Source organism: Lampetra fluviatilis, unplaced genomic scaffold, assembly GCF_964198595.1.
Source record: "Lampetra fluviatilis unplaced genomic scaffold, kcLamFluv1.1 SCAFFOLD_206, whole genome shotgun sequence".
NCBI classification, from domain to species: Eukaryota; Metazoa; Chordata; class Hyperoartia; order Petromyzontiformes; family Petromyzontidae; genus Lampetra; species Lampetra fluviatilis.
Genome location: NW_027621378.1, coordinates 15,195 through 34,085, shown reverse-complemented (window position 1 = coordinate 34,085; position 18,891 = coordinate 15,195). Strand labels below are relative to the sequence as shown.

Below are 18,891 nucleotides of genomic sequence, written 5' to 3'. Positions count from 1 at the left end.
CCTCCCACCCCCCACCCCTCCCACCCCCCACCCCTCCCACCCCCCACCCCTCCCTCCACCCCTCCCCCTACCACCCCCTCCCCCCACCCCTCCCCCTACCACCCCCCTCCCCCCACCCCTCCCCCCACCCCTCCCCCCACCACCCCCTCTCCCCTCCCACCCCCCACCCCTCCCCTCCCACCCCTCCCCCCACCCCTCCCCCCACCCCTCCCCCCACCCCTCCCCCCACCCCTCCCCCCACCCCTCCCCCCACCCCTCCCTCCACCCATCCCCCCACCCCTCCACCCCTCCCCCCACCCCTCCCCCTACCACCCCCCCACCCCTCCCCCTACCACCCCCCCACCCCTACCACCCCCCTCCCCCCACCCCTCCCCCCACCCCTCCCCCCACCCCTCCCCCCACCCCTCCCCCCACCCCTCCCCCTACCACCCCCTCCCCCCACCCCTCCCCCTACCACCCACCCCTCCCCCTACCACCCCCCTCCCCCCACCCCTCCCCCTACCACCCCCCTCCCCCCACCACCCCCTCTCCCCTCCCACCCCCCACCCCTCCCTTCACCCCTCCCCCCACCCCTCCCCCCACCCCTCCCCCCACCCCTCCACCACCCCTACCACCCCCTCCCTCCCCCCACCCCTCCCCCCCCCACCCCTCCCCCTACCACCCCCCCCACCCCTCCCCCTACCACCCCCCCACCCCTCCCCCTACCACCCCCCCACCCCTCCCCCTACCACCCCTCCCCCTACCACCCCTCTCCCCCCACCACCCCCTCTCCCCACCGTGCCCTCTTTCTAAGAGAGAGAGAGAGAGTTGGGTGGGGGGGGGGTTCCTTAAACGGGATTTTATTTGGGCCACTAAAATATAAATATGCAAATATCTATCGACAAATTGTGTGCCGAGTGCGTGTCGTTTTTGTATGTCACGTGACACCTTCAACGTCGTCGTGATGGTTGTTGCTGCTGCTGCTGCTACTCGTATTGACAGTGAAGAAAAAAAATAAAATGTTCACAGTTCTTTCGGTAAAGTCGCGTAGATAGAGAACAAAAAAATATTTTTAAATGAAAATAAAAATAAACATTTAAAATAATAAAAGCAAAAAACAATTTTAAAAAATACAATTTTATGACATTTTTAAAAAAATAAAAATAAATTGTAAATAATAAAAGCAGAAAACCCACGATAAAAAATAGTTTCATTAAACAAAAATACAAATTTTATTGAAAAAAATTAAAGCTAAAAAATCATAATAAAAGATAGTAAATTAAATCTAAATTTAACGATTCATTGAAAATAGTCACAGGCGGTGACGTCACCACGACGCTTGTGCCAGGCCATGTGCACCTTGAGGCTACCACGTGAAGTGTCGAACGCCCGCTGGCAGGAGGTCACGGGGCAGACCCAGCAGGTGCCACGGGTTGTACTGCTGTGCCAGGCTAGGTGCATGAGGAGGAGGTCACGTGGCAGACCCAGCAGGTGCCATGGGTTGACTGCTGTGCCAGGCTAGGTGCATGAGGAGGAGGTCACGGGGCAGACCCAGCAGGTGCCACGGGTCGACTGACCGAGATGACCGAGACGAGTGGCTGATGCACCACCTGTGCCCCCTACTGTGCCAACTCGCTGTGCTTTAGCCACCCGGCGCTCCGCTCGTTGTTGTGAGCGTCGCTCCTCCGCCCTCCGTTGTTGTTGGAGGGCGACTGCCTCCAACTGCCCAGTAGCGTCCTTCACGAGCCTCCTCCACTGAGGCCGATCTTGACACCGCTGGTACCGGTCATCGACAAGTCCACTCAGCTCCACGTCCTCCTGTACCACATCACTCCATCTCTTCTCTAGCCCGTGCCGGGCCCGTTTAGCCCCCTCGATCCGCTCACTCACCCACTCACCCACACACACACTCACACACTCACTCACTCACTCACACACTCACTCACTCACCCACACACTCACCCATCACCCACCCACTCACTCACCCACCCACCCACTCACCCACTCACCCACCCACTCACCCATCACCCACCCACTCACTCACCCATCACCCACTCACCCATCACCCACCAACTCACGCACCCACCCACCCACTCACGCACCCACTCACCCACCCACTCACCCATCACCCACCCACTCACTCACCCACCCACCCACTCACCCACTCACCCACCCACTCACCCATCACCCACCCACCCACTCACTCACCCACTCACCCACTCACCTACCCACTCACTCACCCACCTACCCACTCACCCACCCACTCACCCACCCACTCACCCACCCACTCACTCAACCACTCACCCACCCACTCACCCACCCACTCACCCACTCACCTACTCACCCACCCATTCACTCACCCACTCACTCACCCACTCACCCACTCACTCACCCACCCACCCACTCACCCACTCACTCACTCACCCACCCACCCACTCACCCACCCACTCACCCACTCACCCACCCACTCACCCATCACCCACCCACTCACCCACTCACTCACCCATCACCCACCCACTCACCCACCCACTCACCCATCACCCACCCACCCACTCACTCACCCACTCACCCACTCACCCACTCACCCATCACTCACCCACCCACTCACCCACCCACCCACTCACCCACTCACCCACCCACTCACCCACTCACCCACCCACTCACCCATCACCCACCCACCCACTCACCCACCCACTCACCCATCACTCACCCACCCACTCACCTACCCATTTATTTATTTACTCACTCACCCACTCACCCATCACTCACCCACCCACCCACTCACCCACCCACCCACTCACTCACCTACCCACTCACCCACTCACTCACCCACCTACCCACCCACCCACCCATCACCCACCCACCCACTCACTCACCCACTCACTCACCCACCCACCCACTCACTCACCCACCCACTCACCCACCCACTCACTCACCCACTCACCCATCACTCACCCACCCACCCACTCACCCACCCACCCACTCACCCACCCACTCACCCACTCACCCATCACTCACCCACGCACCCACTCACCCACCCACCCACTCACCCACCCACCCACTCACTCACCTACCCACTCACCCACTCACTCACCCACCTACCCACCCACCCATCACCCACCCACCCACTCACTCACCCACTCACTCACCCACCCACCCACTCACTCACCCACCCACTCACCCACCCACTCACTCACCCACTCACCCATCACTCACCCACTCACCCACCCACTCACCTACCCATTTATTTATTTACTCACCCACCCACTCACTCATCACTCCCCCACCCACTCACCCACCCACTCACCCACTCACCCACCCACCCACTCACCCACTCACCCATCCATCACTCCATCTCTAGCCCGTGCCGCACCACACACGCACACGCTACTACGTGGTGAACATTCAAACACGCTTCTCATACTTGACTTGAAGCTTTCGTGACCGCAGGAAGTATTACTCTGTGGTCCTTTCGGTGAAGTCACGTAGGAAATAAAGTCAATTAAGCAATAGACCGCTACGTTTCCATTGCACACAAACTCCGGTGGTTTATTGAGGCCGGCATTGCCATGGCAACGGCGGTTGACAGTAGGCCCAAGGCGTTGCTCCACCAGCCCTCCCCCCTTGCCTGAGCGGCCTAGCCCACACACCCCCCTCCACCACCGCGAGAAATGAGCTAGTAAAATCAGGTCAAATCACCTCATAGGCCGCAAAAATAAAAAAATATAAAAAATATAATTAAGTTATTATTATTATTATTAAATCGTCAATTTTAAAAACCACTTGTATTCACACACTGGTAAAAAAAATCTCGCGGGCAATTATCAACCAAATCACACGCACCCACGGGGTAAAGACAAGGAGTGAGATGGAACAGATGGAGATTAGTCCACACACTCTGCTACTGCTGTAGCACCTTCTACTGAAGGGAGTGAGATGGAACAGATGGAGATTAGTCCACACACTTTACTGTACCCCACTTCTACCGAGAGATGGAACAGATGGAGATTAGTCCACACACTTTACTGTACCCCAATTCTACCGAGAGATGGAACAGATAGAGATTAGTCCACACACTCTGCTACTGCTGTAGCACCTTCTACTGAAGGGAGTGAGATGGAACAGATGGAGATTAGTCCACACACTTTACTGTACCACCTTCTACCGAGAGATGGAACAGATGGAGATTAGTCCACACACTTTACTGTACCCCAATTCTATCGAGAGATGGAACAGATGGAGATGAGTCCACACACTTTACTGTACCACCTTCTACTGAGAGATGGAACAGATGGAGATTAGTCCACACACTTTACTGTACCCCACTTCTACCGAGAGATGGAACAGATAGAGATTAGTCCACACACTCTGCTACTGCTGTAGCACCTTCTACTGAAGGGAGTGAGATGGAACAGATGGAGATTAGTCCACACACTTTACTGTACTGAGAGATGGAATAGATGGAGATTAGTCCACACACTCTGCTGCTGTACCGCCTTCTTGCAGAGCCAGAGGGTTAAGGCTCCTCCCTGACACCCGCCCATGGGTATACAATCGACCAAACCCCGCAACCGTTAAGTTATCAAACGTCGCGAAATAGATTCGTTTTTGCATTTTCTTCGCCAAGTAAAACAATATGTAAACACCGTTATTATTTCCCATCCAGAAAAATCTATAATTTATTACAAACTCCCACTTTTGGGTGGCACCGCACCCATCTGTTCAATCTTGTTTGAGCATTCATATCTCAGGGTCAGAGTCTAGAGTTGAGACCGGGCCTCAGGGTCTCAGGGTCTAGAGTAGAGACCGGGTCTCAGAGTCTAGAGTTGAGAGTAGAGACCGGGTCTCAGGGTCTAGAGTAGAGACCGGGTCTCAGGGTCAGAGTCTAGAGTAGAGACCGGGTCTCAGGGTCAGAGTCTAGAGTAGAGACCGGGTCTCAGGGTCAGAGTCTAGAGTAGAGACCGGGTCTCAGGGTCTAGAGTTGAGAGTAGAGACCGGGTCTCAGGGTCCCAGGGTCTAGAGTAGAGACCGGGTCTCAGGGTCAGAGTCTAGAGTAGAGACCGGGTCTCAGGGTCTAGAGTAGAGACCGGGTCTCAGAGTCTAGAGTTGAGAGTAGAGACCGGGTCTCAGGGTCCCAGGGTCTAGAGTAGAGACCGGGTCTCAGGGTCAGAGTCTTGTCTTATTCGGTCTTCTCACAGAGGGTAGCCGTGCCAGACACTGTGGGGAGAGAAAGCGAGAGAACAGAGTCTGGGGACCATGAGGAGACCGGGTGTGTGTCTGTGTGTGTGTAGTAATACTGCACGCACATGGGGAGCGGTGGTGCAGCGGTTAGCGCTACGCTGCGCTATGAACCTAGCGACCCGGGTTCGATTCCCGCTCACGGCCAACACCACCGGTGACGATTATCTGAACCGGTCCTGGGCCTCCCCTAGGTCGACTCAGCCTGAAATGAGTACCTGGTGCGGTGTGTAAACATCGCCACTGGGGAGACAAAGGCGGCCGGGCGTGGTGCTGGCCACCCACCCCCTCGTGTACCGTTCCGGCCTTCATAGGTGCTCGCTAACAGCACTTGCCCCTACAGTCTGTTAAGGCTACACGGGGGATCTTTATCTTTGTGTAGTGACATAGAATCGTTCATAATCAACGATTTTTGGGTTTAGATCGCGTTATTTATAAATGTGTCGTAACCCTCCACCACCCGACACGGCCAATCGGTAAAAAAAAAGTGTCACGTTGACAAAAGACAAAATAGTTCACCGCTTTAGCCCCAGACCGGTGTGTTGAAGTGTGAAGCCACAACATTTACAATTTGAGTAGCACGACGTTTCGCTGGTAATTGCATCCAGCATCATCGGGCAATTCGCCAGAATGGTGAGGGGCTCTGCTGTGTCTCCCGTTCTTATATAGAGCAGCAGCAGGGTGACGTCATCATTAACTCATTAACTCATCAGGTGCATAGAATCGGTCAACGTAGCAGCATAGCGCCGGCTGGTGGCAGGAAAAGGGGACCGGCAGCTTGCAGCCGTCCTGATCGGCATCAGGCCACGTGATAGACCAGATGGGGAAGAAGGGGGGGAAAGCATCTTCTTGGTTCTTTCGGTGAAGGCATCACGTAGAAGGGAAGTAATGAAATAATAAAAATGAAACATAATAAAATAATATAAAATGAAACATAATAAAATAATAAAAATAAAACATAATAAAATAATGTAAATAAAACATAATAAAATAATATAAAATGAAACATAATAGAATAATATAAAATGAAACATAATAAAATAATGTAAATGAAACATAATAAAATAATGTAAATAAAACATAATAAAATAATAAAAATAAAACATAATAGAATAATGAAAATAAAACATAATAGAATAATATAAAATGAAACATAATAAAATAATATAAAATAAAACATAATAAAATAATATAAAATGAAACATAATAAAATAATATAAAATAAAACATAATAAAATAATATAAAATGAAACATAATAAAATAATATAAAATAAAACATAATAAAATAATAAAAATGAAACATAATAAAATAATATAAAATAAAACATGATAAAATAATATAAAATGAAACATAATAAAATAATGAAAATAAAACATAATAAAATAATAAAAATAAAACATGATAGAATAATATAAAATAAAACATAATAAAATAATATAAAATAAAACATGATAGAATAATGAAAATAAAACATAATAAAATAATATAAAATGAAACATAATAAAATAATAAAAAATAAAACATGATAAAATAATATAAAATAAAACATGATAGAATAATGAAAATAAAACATAATAAAATAATATAAAATGAAACATAATAAAATAATATAAAATGAAACATAATAAAATAATATAAAATGAAACATAATAAAATAATGTAAATAAAACATGATAAAATAATATAAAATGAAACATAATAAAATAATATAAATGAAACATAATAAAATAATAAAAATATAACGTAATAAAATAATATAAAATGAAACATAATAAAATAATATAAAATGAAACATAATAAAATAATATAAATGAAACATAATAAAATAATAAAAATATAACGTAATAAAATAATATAAAATGAAACATAATAAAATAATATAAAATGAAACATAATAAAATAATATAAAATGAAACATAATAAAATAATATAAAATGAAACATAATAAAATAATATAAATGAAACATAATAAAATAATATAAAATGAAACATAATAAAATAATATAAAATGAAACATAATAAAATAATATAAAATGAAACATAATAAAATAATATAAAATGAAACATAATAAAATAATATAAATGAAACATAATAAAATAATATAAAATGAAACATAATAAAATAATATAAATGAAACATAATAAAATAATATAAAATGAAACATAATAAAATAATATAAAATGAAACATAATAAAATAATAAAACTAAAACATAATAAAATAATAAAAATAAAACATAATAAAATAATGAAAATAAAACATGATAAAATAATATAAAATGAAACATAATAAAATAATAAAAATGAAACATAATAAAATAATATAAAATGAAACATAATAAAATAATATAAAATGAAACATAATAAAATAATATAAAATGAAACATAATAAAATAATATAAAATGAAACATAATAAAATAATATAAAATGAAACATAATAAAATAATATAAAATGAAACATAATAAAATAATAAAAATGAAACATAATAAAAGAATAAAAATAAAACATAATAACATTTCGATTTAAAGCTTTCGTGACTGCAGGGATTCATCTTCTTGGTTCTTTCGGTAAAGTCGTCACGTAGAAGGGAAGTAATACAATATTAAAAATGAAACGTAATAAAATAATAAAAATAAAACATTATAAAATAATTCTCACGACGTTTCGGCCACAACGCAAGCAGCCGTCCTCAGGTGAAGAACAGGTCTGTCGAGAAGACAGCGTCTGAATGAGAAGACAGAGACGCTGTCTCTGTCTTCTCATTCAGACGCTGTTCTTCGCCTGAGGACGGCTGCTTGCGTTGTGGCCGAAACGTCGTGAGAATTATTTGGTGTTTTATTTTTATTATTTTATTATTTCCCTTCTACGTGACTTTACCGAAAGAACCAAGAAGATGAATCCCTGCAGTCACAAAAGCTTTAAATAGAAATGTTATTGTTTTATTTTTATTATTTTATAATGTTTTATTTTTATTATTTTATTATGTTTCATTTTATATTATTTTATTATGTTTTATTTTTATTATTTTATTATGTTTCATTTTTTTAATTGTATTACTTCCCTTCTACGTGACTTTACCAAAAGAACCAAGAAGATGAATCCCTGCAGTCACGAAAGCTTTAAATCGAAATGTTATTATGTTATATTTTTATTATTTTATGTTTTATTTTTATAATTTTATTATGTTTTATTTTTATTATTTTATTATGTTTCATTTTTTTGTTATTGTATTACTTCCCTTCTACGCGACTTTACCGAAAGAACCAAGAAGATGAATCCCTGCAGTCACGAAAGCTTTAAATCGAAATTTTAGGGGGGGAAAGGTTTACGGGAGGGGCACATCAAGAACCCGCTGGTAGGTTCTAGAAGGGGGGGCGTGGCCGTGGGCGGAGCCAGGCCACGCTGAGAGTAAAAGAGGGGCAATGGGAGGGGAGCTCAGGGCTGTCGTGTGGAGATTGAACCTCCATTGGAACCTCATTTGCCAGTAAAAAATATGATAATTGTTTTTTTACCCTTCTATCTGGCAACAAAACTGACACCTTTTTTTTACAAGGAGTCATGTTTGCATAGACCACAATACCTGCGGTCATAATGCAAACAAAAAACACACAACTCTGATAATGTCTGCACTGTCCTTGAAGTTGATTGGTCCACACCCGAGACAGCTTTCCTTAGAGCCTCGTCTCACATGGTGTTGGACCAGATGACGCCAAAAGGCGCACAACTCAAAGACAACGCACCATCGGAGTACGAGAGCTCGGGGTTAAGCATTTACACCATTGGAACCTCATTTGCCAGTAGCAAAATATAATTGTTTTTTTACCGTTCTATCTGGCAACAAAACTGACACCTTTTTTTACAAGGAGTCATGCTTGCATAGACCACAATACCTGCAGTCATAATGCAAACAAAACACACAACTCTGATGATGTATGTGCACTGTCCTTGAAGTTGATTGGTCCACACCCGAGACAGCTTTCCCCAGAGCCTAGTCTCACATGGTGTTGGACCAGATGACGCCAAAAGGCGCACAACTCAAAGACAATGCACCATCGGAGTACGAGAGCTCGGGGTTAAGCATTTACACCATTGGAACCTCATTTGCCAGTAGCAAAATATAATTGTTTTTTTACTGGTGCGGCCGGGTACGGGTAGGCCTTGAGTCACCGGTGCGTCGCCGTTTGTCACTCATTTCCCAACGTCTTGTCTCTTCTCACAATCCAAGTTCCTAGAATCAACCCACCCGCGTCTGCAACGTGGCTTCATCCCAGAGGTCGCAACCGGGTACCCGATACCCGTACCCTACCCGTTACCCGGCCGGGTACGGGTAGGGTACGGGTACGGCCGGGTACGGGTACCCGTTTGCGACCCTGGTGCGGCCGGGTACGGATATGGGTAGGCCGTGAGTCACCGGTGAATAACCGTGTGTCACTAGGGTAGGGTACGGGTACGGCCGGGTACGGGTACCCGTTTGCGACCCTGGTGCGGCCGGGTACGGATACGGGTAGGCCGTGAGTCACCGGTGAATAACCGTGTGTCACTAGGGTAGGGAACGGGTACGGCCGGGTACGGGTAGCCGTTTGCGACCCTGGTGCGGCCGGGTACGGGTACGGGTAGGCCGTGAGTCACCGGTGAGTCGCCGTGTGTCACTCGGGTAGGGTACGGCTACCCGTACCCAGCCGGGTACCCGTTTGCGACCTCTGCTGCACATACACCTACACATGCACCTACACATGCACCTACACCTACACATGCACCTGCACCTACACATGCACCTACACATGCACCTACACCTACACATGCACCTACACATGCACCTACACATGTGTAATGTAGTAACTCGGCGGGAGACGACTTCACGGGTAACACACTCTTTATTTTATCAAACTTGGTTACAGGTGACTAACACCTACTTTGTATCTCGGGTGACAAACACCCACTTAGCTACTTGGCGACTAACGCCCACTGAGCTACTCGGATGACCAACATCCACTTAGCTACTCGGCGACTAACGCCACTGAGCTACTCGGATGACCAACATCCACTTAGTACTCGGGTGACAAACACCCACTTAGCTACTTGGCGACTAACGCCCACTGAGCTACTCGGATGACCAACATCCCCTTAGCTACTCGGCGACTAACGCCACTGAGCTACTCGGATGCACTAGGTCTTCAGCTCCGTCTTCGGGTCTTCAACTGGGTAACTCTCCCCGAGTGCTCTCGCGCGTCCCCCTTTATACCCCACCTGCGGACGTCGCTGCGAGCACCCACTTATTCGACCAATCGCCGGGCGCTGGCTACGATCCTCTTTTCCCACATCTCATCGTGCCTCACCACTCACTCCGCGCCGCCTCGTCATCTGTCACTCCCGGCGCGCGCGTCCACACCACGCCCCCAACGCGTGCCCAACCCCGCACCCCGCGCCGCCCCGTGATCCATCACTGTCACAGTCGGCGCACGTCAATACCACCACTACACACCTACACCTACACCTGCACATGCACCTACACATGCACCTACACCTGCACCTACACATGCACCTACACCTGCAACTGCACATGCACCTACACATGCACCTACACATGCACCTACACATGCACCTACACCTACACATGCACCTACACATGTACCTGTGTGTGAAGCGAACGTCTGCGGCCCTCCCCTCCACCATCACCTTCACCCAGCACGGAGGGCCCAGGGCCAGGCCCTCAGCACGCGCCCACCGCTCCAAGCGAGTGATGCCTACACACACACACGCACAGACACACACACACGCACAGACACACACACAGAGACACACACACACACACACGCACAGACACACACACAGAGACACACACAGAGACACACACAGAGACACACACAGAGACACACACAGAGACACACAGACACACACACAGAGACACACACAGAGACACACACACGCACACACGCACACACACACGCACAGACACACACACACGCACACACACACACACACGCACAGACACACACACACACACACGCACAGACACACACACACACACGCACAGACACACACACACGCACAGACACACACACAGAGACACACACAGAGACACACACAGAGACACACACAGAGACACACACAGAGACACACACAGAGACACACACACACACACAGAGACACACACAGACACACACACACACACACGCACAGACACACACACAGAGACACACACAGAGACACACACAGACACACACAGAGACACACACAGAGACACACACACACGCACAGACACACACACACGCACAGACACACACACACACGCACAGACACACACACACACACGCACAGACACACACGCACAGACGCACAGACACACACACACACACACAGAGACACACACAGAGACACACACAGACACACACACAGAGACACACACAGAGACACACACAGAGACACACACAGACACACACAGAGACACACACAGAGACACACACAGAGACACACACAGAGACACACACAGAGACACACACACACGCACGCACAGACACACACACAGAGACACACACAGACACACACAGAGACACACACAGAGACACACACAGACACACACAGAGACACACACAGAGAAACGCACACACAGAGACACACATGATGGTGATGATGGTGATGATGATGGTGGTGATGATGGTGGTGGTGATGGTGGTGGTGATGATGATGGTGGTGGTGATGGTGGTGGTGATGATGGTGGTGGTGATGGTGGTGGTGATGATGATGGTGGTGATGATGATGGTGGTGATGATGGTGGTGATGGTGATGGTGGTGATGGTGGTGATGATGGTGGTGGTGATGATGGTGGTGATGGTGGTGGTGATGATGGTGGTGATGGTGGTGATGATGATGATGGTGGTGATGATGGTGGTGATGGTGGTGATGGTGGTGGTGATGATGGTGGTGATGGTGGTGGTGATGATGGTGATGATGGTGGTGATGGTGGTGGTGATGATGGTGGTGATGGTGGTGGTGATGATGGTGATGATGGTGGTGATGATGGTGGTGATGATGGTGGTGATGGTGGTGGTGATGATGATGGTGGTGATGATGGTGATGATGGTGGTGATGGTGATGGTGGTGATGGTGGTGATGGTGGTGGTGATGATGGTGGTGATGGTGGTGGTGATGGTGGTGATGGTGGTGGTGGTGATGGTGGTGATGGTGGTGATGGTGGTGATGATGGTGGTGATGGTGGTGATGATGGTGGTGATGGTGGTGGTGATGATGGTGGTGATGGTGATGATGGTGGTGATGGTGGTGATGATGGTGATGATGGTGGTGATGGTGGTGGTGATGATGGTGGTGATGGTGGTGGTGATGATGGTGATGATGGTGGTGATGATGGTGGTGATGATGGTGGTGATGGTGGTGGTGATGATGATGGTGGTGATGATGGTGATGATGGTGGTGATGGTGATGGTGGTGATGGTGGTGATGGTGGTGGTGATGATGGTGGTGATGGTGGTGGTGATGGTGGTGATGGTGGTGGTGGTGATGGTGGTGATGGTGGTGATGGTGGTGATGGTGGTGATGATGGTGGTGATGGTGGTGATGATGGTGGTGATGGTGGTGGTGATGATGGTGGTGATGGTGATGATGGTGGTGATGGTGGTGATGATGGTGGTGATGGTGGTGGTGGTGATGGTGGTGATGGTGGTGATGGTGGTGGTGATGGTGGTGATGATGGTGGTGATGGTGATGGTGATGTTGCCATGGTTACCTGTACAAGGTCCGTATTCCATAGCGAGGTCAAAGGCTCGCAGCTGATCCAAATCTAGACCACAACAACCACCACAACGATATCAACAACCACCACAACGATATCAACAACCACCACAACAATATCAACAACCACCACAACAACCACCACAACAATATCAACAACCACCACAACAACCACCACAACAATATCAACAACCACCACAACAACCACCACAACAATATCAACAACCACCACAACAACCACCACAACAATATCAACAACCACCACAACAACCACCACAACAATATCAACAACCACCACAACAACCACCACAACAATATCAACAACCACCACAACAACCACCACAACAATATCAACAACCACCACAACAATATCAACAACCACCACAACAATATCAACAACCCTCCATAATAACTCAAGCCTCTCCCCCCGTGTCCCCCCCGTGTCTCCCCCCCCCCCCGTGTCTCCCCCCACGTGTCTCCACCCCCCCCGTGTCTCCCCCCACGTGTCTCTCCACGTGTCTCTCCCCACGTGTCTCCCCGTGTCTCCCCCCCCCCCGTGTCCCCCCCCCCCCCCCCCGTGTCTCCCCCCCCCCCGTGTCTTCCTCCGTGTCTCCCCCGTGTCTCCCCCCCCCCCCGTGTCTCCCCCCCCCCCGTGTCTTCCTCCGTGTCTCCCCCGTGTCTCCCCCCCCCCCCCCGTGTCTCCCCCCCCCCCGTGTCTCCCCCCCCCCGTGTCCCCCCCCCCCCCCGTGTCTCCCCCCCCCCGTGTCTTCCTCCGTGTCTCCCCCGTGTCTCCCCCCCCCCCCGTGTCTCCCCCCCCCCCCCGTGTCTTCCTCCGTGTCTCCCCCGTGTCTCCCCCCCCCCCCCGTGTCTCCCCCCCCCCGTGTCTCCCCCCACGTGTCTCTCCACGTGTCTCTCCCCACGTGTCTCCCCGTGTCTCCCCCCCCCCCCGTGTCCCCCCCCCCGTGTCTCCCCCCACGTGTCTCCCCCCCCCCCCGTGTCCCCCCCCCCCCGTGTCTCCCCCCCCCCCCGTGTCCCCCCCCCCGTGTCTCCCCTCCCCCCGTGTCTTCCTCCGTGTCTCCCCCGTGTCTCCCCCCCCCCCGTGTCTCCCCCCCCCCGTGTCTCCCCCCACGTGTCTCCCCGTGTCTCTCCCGTGTCTCTCCCCGTGTCTCCCCCCCCCCCCCGTGTCTTCCTCCGTGTCTCCCCCGTGTCTCCCCCCCCCCCCGTGTCTCCCCCCCCCCCGTGTCTCCCCCCACGTGTCTCCCCGTGTCTCTCCCCGTGTCTCTCCCCGTGTCTCCCCCCCCCCCCCCGTGTCTCCCCGTGTCTCTCCCGTGTCTCCCCCCCCCGTGTCTCCCGGTCTCACCCGTGTCTCCCCCCCCCCCGTGTCTCCCCGTGTCTCACCCGTGTCTTCCCCTCCCCCCGTGTCTCCCCGTGTCCTCTCCCCCCCGTGTCTCTCCCCCCCGTGTCTCTCCCCGTGTCTCCCCCCCCCCCCGTGTCTCCCCGTGTCTCACCCGTGTCTTCCCCCCCCCGTGTCTCCCCGTGTCTTCCCCCCCCCCCCGTGTCTCCCCGTGTCTCTCCCCGTGTCTCCCCCCCCACCCGTGTCTCCCCCCGTGTCTCCCCCCGTGTCTCCCCCCGTGTCTCTCCCCGTGTCTCCCCCCCGTGTCCCCCCCCGTGTCTCCCCCCGTGTCTCTCCCCGTGTCTCCCCCCGTGTCTCCCCCCGTGTCTCCCCCCGTGTCTCCCCCCCCCCCCGTGTCTCCCCCCCCCCCCGTGTCTCCCCCCGTGTCTCCCCCCGTGTCTCCCCCCGTGTCTCTCCCCGTGTCTCCCCCCGTGTCTCCCCCCGTGTCTCCCCCCCCCGTGTCTCCCCCCCGTGTCTCCCCCCGTGTCTCTCCCCGTGTCTCCCCCCGTGTCTCCCCCCGTGTCTCTCCCCGTGTCTCCCCCCGTGTCTCCCCCCGTGTCTCTCCCCGTGTCTCCCCCCGTGTCTCCCCCCGTGTCTCTCCCCGTGTCTCCCCCCGTGTCTCTCCCCGTGTCTCCCCCCGTGTCTCTCCCCGTGTCTCTCCCCGTGTCTCCCCCCGTGTCTCCCCCCGTGTCTCCCCCCGTGTCTCCCCCCGTGTCTCCCCCCGTGTCTCCCCCGTGTCTCCCCCCGTGTCTCTCCCCGTGTCTCCCCCCGTGTCTCCCCCCGTGTCTCTCCCCGTGTCTCCCCCCCGTGTCTCCCCCCGTGTCTCCCCCCGTGTCTCCCCCCCGTGTCTCTCCCCGTGTCTCCCCCCGTGTCTCCCCCCGTGTCTCCCCCCGTGTCTCTCCCCGTGTCTCCCCCCGTGTCTCCCCCCGTGTCTCCCCCCGTGTCTCTCCCCGTGTCTCCCCCCGTGTCTCCCCCCGTGTCTCTCCCCGTGTCTCCCCCCGTGTCTCCCCCCCCCCCCGTGTCTCCCCCCGTGTCTCCCCCCGTGTCTCCCCCCGTGTCTCCCCCCGTGTCTCTCCCCGTGTCTCTCCCCCGTGTCTCCCCCCGTGTCTCTCCCCGTGTCTCCCCCCGTGTCTCCCCCCGTGTCTCCCCCCGTGTCTCACCTCTTCTGTCAATCGCCGCCTCGACGCTTTCCACCGCTTCTGTGTCCGTCTCCTTGTCTCCCCCCGTGTCTCCCCCGTGTCTCTCCGTGTGTCTCTCCCCGTGTCTCCCCCCCGTGTCTCCTCCCGTGTCTCCCCCGTGTCTCACCCCGTGTCTCACCCCGCGCCTTCGCGTGTCTCACCACCGCGAAGCTGTCGGTGATGAGACCACAGCGAGACATCGTTTGGGGAGACAGACAGAGGGAGACAGACAGACACACGGACAGACACGTCTCGAGACAGACACACACAGACAGACACACAGAGACACACACAGACAGAGACACAGAGACACAGACAGACACAGACCGACACACACAGACACACACAGAGACAACACACAGACACACACACAGAGACACACACACAGAGACAGACACACACACACAGACACACACACAGACAGAGACACACACAGAGACAGAGACACTGAGACACACAGAGTCTCGAGACACGGAGTGTCAGGTGTCGTTATCCACCAAAACTCGGAAGTCTTCACTTCCTGTCTCACCCCCCCCACCCCCCTCCCTCCCCCCTCACCCCCCACCCCCCCTCCCTCACCCCCCCTCACTCCCTCCCCCCCTCACCCCCCTCCCTCCCCCCCTCACCCCCCTCCCTCCCCTTCCCCCGCCCCCTCACCCTCCCCCCCTCCCCCCCTCACCCCCCCTCACTCACTCACTCCTCCCCCCCCACCCCCCTCCCTCCCCCCTCACCCCCCCTCACTCCCTCCCCCCCTCACCCCCCTCCCTCCCCTTCCCCGCCCCTCACCCTCCCCCCCTCCCCCCCTCACCCCCCCTCACTCACTCACTCCTCCCCCCCACCCCCTCCCTCCCCCCTCCACCCCCCCTCACTCCCCTCCCCCCCTCACCCCCCTCCCTCCCCTTCCCCGCCCCCTCACCCTCCCCCCCTCCCCCCCTCACCCCCCCCTCACTCACTCCTCCCCCCCACCCCCCTCCCTCCCCTTCCCCGCCCCCTCACCCTCACTCCCTCCCCCCACTCACCCCCCCATCCTCCCCTTCCCCGCCACCTCACTCCCTCCCCCCCTCACCCTCCCCCCCTCACCCTCCCCCCCTCACCCCCCCTTCCTCCCCTTCCCCGCCCCCTCACCCTCACTCCCTCCCCCCCTCACCCCTCCCCCCCTCCCCCCCTCACCCTCCTTCCCCCCCTCACCCCCCCCCTCACTCACTCCCTCCCTCACCCCCCCTCCCTCCCCTTCCCCGCCCCCTCACCCTCCCCCCCTCACCCTCCCCCCCTCCCCCCCTCACCCTCCTTCCCCCCCTCACCCCCCCCCTCACTCACTCGCCCCCTCACCCCCCCCTCCCCTCCCCTTCCCCCGCCCCCTCACCCTCACGTCCCTCCCCCCCTCCCACCCTCACCCCCCTCCCTCCCCTTCACCCCCCCCGCCCCCTCACTCCCCTCACCCCCCATCCCTCCCCCCCTCTCCCCCCCTCTCACTCCCTCCCCTTCACCCCCCTCACCCCCTCCCTCCCTCACACCCCACCCCTCCCCCTCACCCCCCCTCACCTCCCCCCCTCCCCCTCACTCCATTCCCCCTCCCCCCTCCCCCTCACCCCCTCCCTCCCCTCACCCCCCCTCACTCCCCCTCACCCCCCCCTCACTTCCCTCCCTCCCCTCCCTCCCCTCACCCCCCCCTCACTCCCTCCCTCCCTCCCCTCACCCCACCCCCCCTCACCCCCTCCCTCCCCTCACCCCCCCCTCCCTCCCTCCCTCCCCTCACCCCCCCCTCCCTCCCTCCCTTTCACCCCCCTCACCCCCCCCCTCACTTCCCTCCCCCCCTCCCTCCCCCCCACCCCACTCCCTCCCCCCCCCTCACCCCTCCCCTCCCCCCCCTCACTCACTCCCCCCCCCTCCCCCCTCCCCCTCACTACCCCTCCCCTCCCCATTGGCTCGCGCCACCTTCTCTCCCTCCTCCCTCCCCCATTGGCTCGCGCCACCTTCTCTCCCTCCTCTCTCCCCCATTGGCTCGCGCCACCTTCTCTCCCTCCTTCCTCCCCATTGGCTCGCGCCCCCTTCTCTCTCTCTCCTCTCTCCCCATTGGCTCGCGCCACCTTCTCTCTCTCTCCTCTCTCCCCATTGGCTCGCGCCACCTTCTCTCTCCCTCCTCTCTCCCCATTGGCTCGCGCCCCCCTTCTCTCTCCCCTCCCTCCCCATTGGCTCGCGCCCCCTTCTCTCTCCCCTCCCTCCCCCATTGGCTCGCGCCCCCTTCTCTCTCCCCTCCCTCCCCATTGGCTCGCGCCCCCTTCTCTCTCCCTCCTTTTTTTTTACGATCAGTGGAAACAAGAAGATGCTCGGTGTATTCGGCACTTTGTTTCGGTCATCATTTCGTAAATTTTTTTTTTTTTTAAACTGGGCTTTATGTAGCCCTCGCTCGCTCTTTCGCTCACTCTCTCGCTCGCTCGCTCTCTCGCTCTCTCTCTCACTCGCTCTCTCTCTCGCTCGTTCTGTCGCTCATTCTCTCGCTCACTCTCTCGTTATGTACGGCGCCCCCCTCGCAGTCCGACGGCCTCCGACGGGTAGCTCATAACAGCATGCAGAGCTCCCCGTCATCTGCCACGGAGCACACGGCCTCCTCCATCGCCCACTGTTCCATGAAGGCCGGCACGGCGTGGGTCAACCGCGCATGGCGGAACTCCAGCCACACCCTGGCTCCGACCAGAGCGCGGAAGATGCCCAGGCTGCTGGCCGGACGTTTCCCCTCCAGGGCCACCTTCCTCGCCCTGTAAATGGCGAGCTTGGCGTAGCCGACGAGCACGTTGACTAGCCTCTGAAGATGTTGGGATCCGTCGCCCTTTCGGTATCCAAAGATGAGGACCGTCGGGGAGAAGTGGAGGCTGAACTTTAGTAGGATGTTTCTCAGGACCTTGAACAGCGAGTCCAGGCTCTTGCACTCCACGTATTGGTGCGCCACCGTCTCCACTTTACCGCAGAACCGGCACTCCGGGGGCGTGTCGGTGAAGTGCGCCAGGGAGGCGTTGGTGGTGACGGTGCCGTGGGCGATGCTCCAGCTGAGGTCGCCGATGCGGTTGTACGTCGGGCTGGAGTAGAGTTGCCTCCAGCGAGGCCTCTCCGGAGAGATGCAGGGCAGGGCTTTCCTCCAGGCATGGTCCTTGTGGCTCCTCAGGGTGTCCTGTTGATGAAACCGGACCATGTAGGAGTAGAGCACCTTCCTCTTGACATTTGCGAAGGCCACCTCTGGTAGGTCTTCCAGCCGGCACAGGTTGTGATCCGCCTTCGCTTGTCGGCATTGGCGACTCAGTGGCACGACGGAGAGCTCCGGTGGAGGGGGACCGAGAGGGGCCTCGTCATCCCCAACGC

The 18,891-nt window shown here is 54.1% G+C and overlaps 1 long non-coding RNA gene across 1 annotated transcript; it reads right to left on the bottom strand.

The window, feature by feature from the left end:
* Positions 1-4,964: 4,964 nt before the first annotated feature.
* On the bottom strand, positions 4,965-16,034 carry LOC144955165 (uncharacterized). Its single transcript, XR_013641527.1, has 4 exons — positions 15,520-16,034; positions 12,962-13,015; positions 10,853-10,964; positions 4,965-5,196 (listed from the first exon to the last, which is right to left on the bottom strand). It is a non-coding gene; the product is annotated as an uncharacterized LOC144955165 (long non-coding RNA).
* Positions 16,035-18,891: the final 2,857 nt, after the last annotated feature.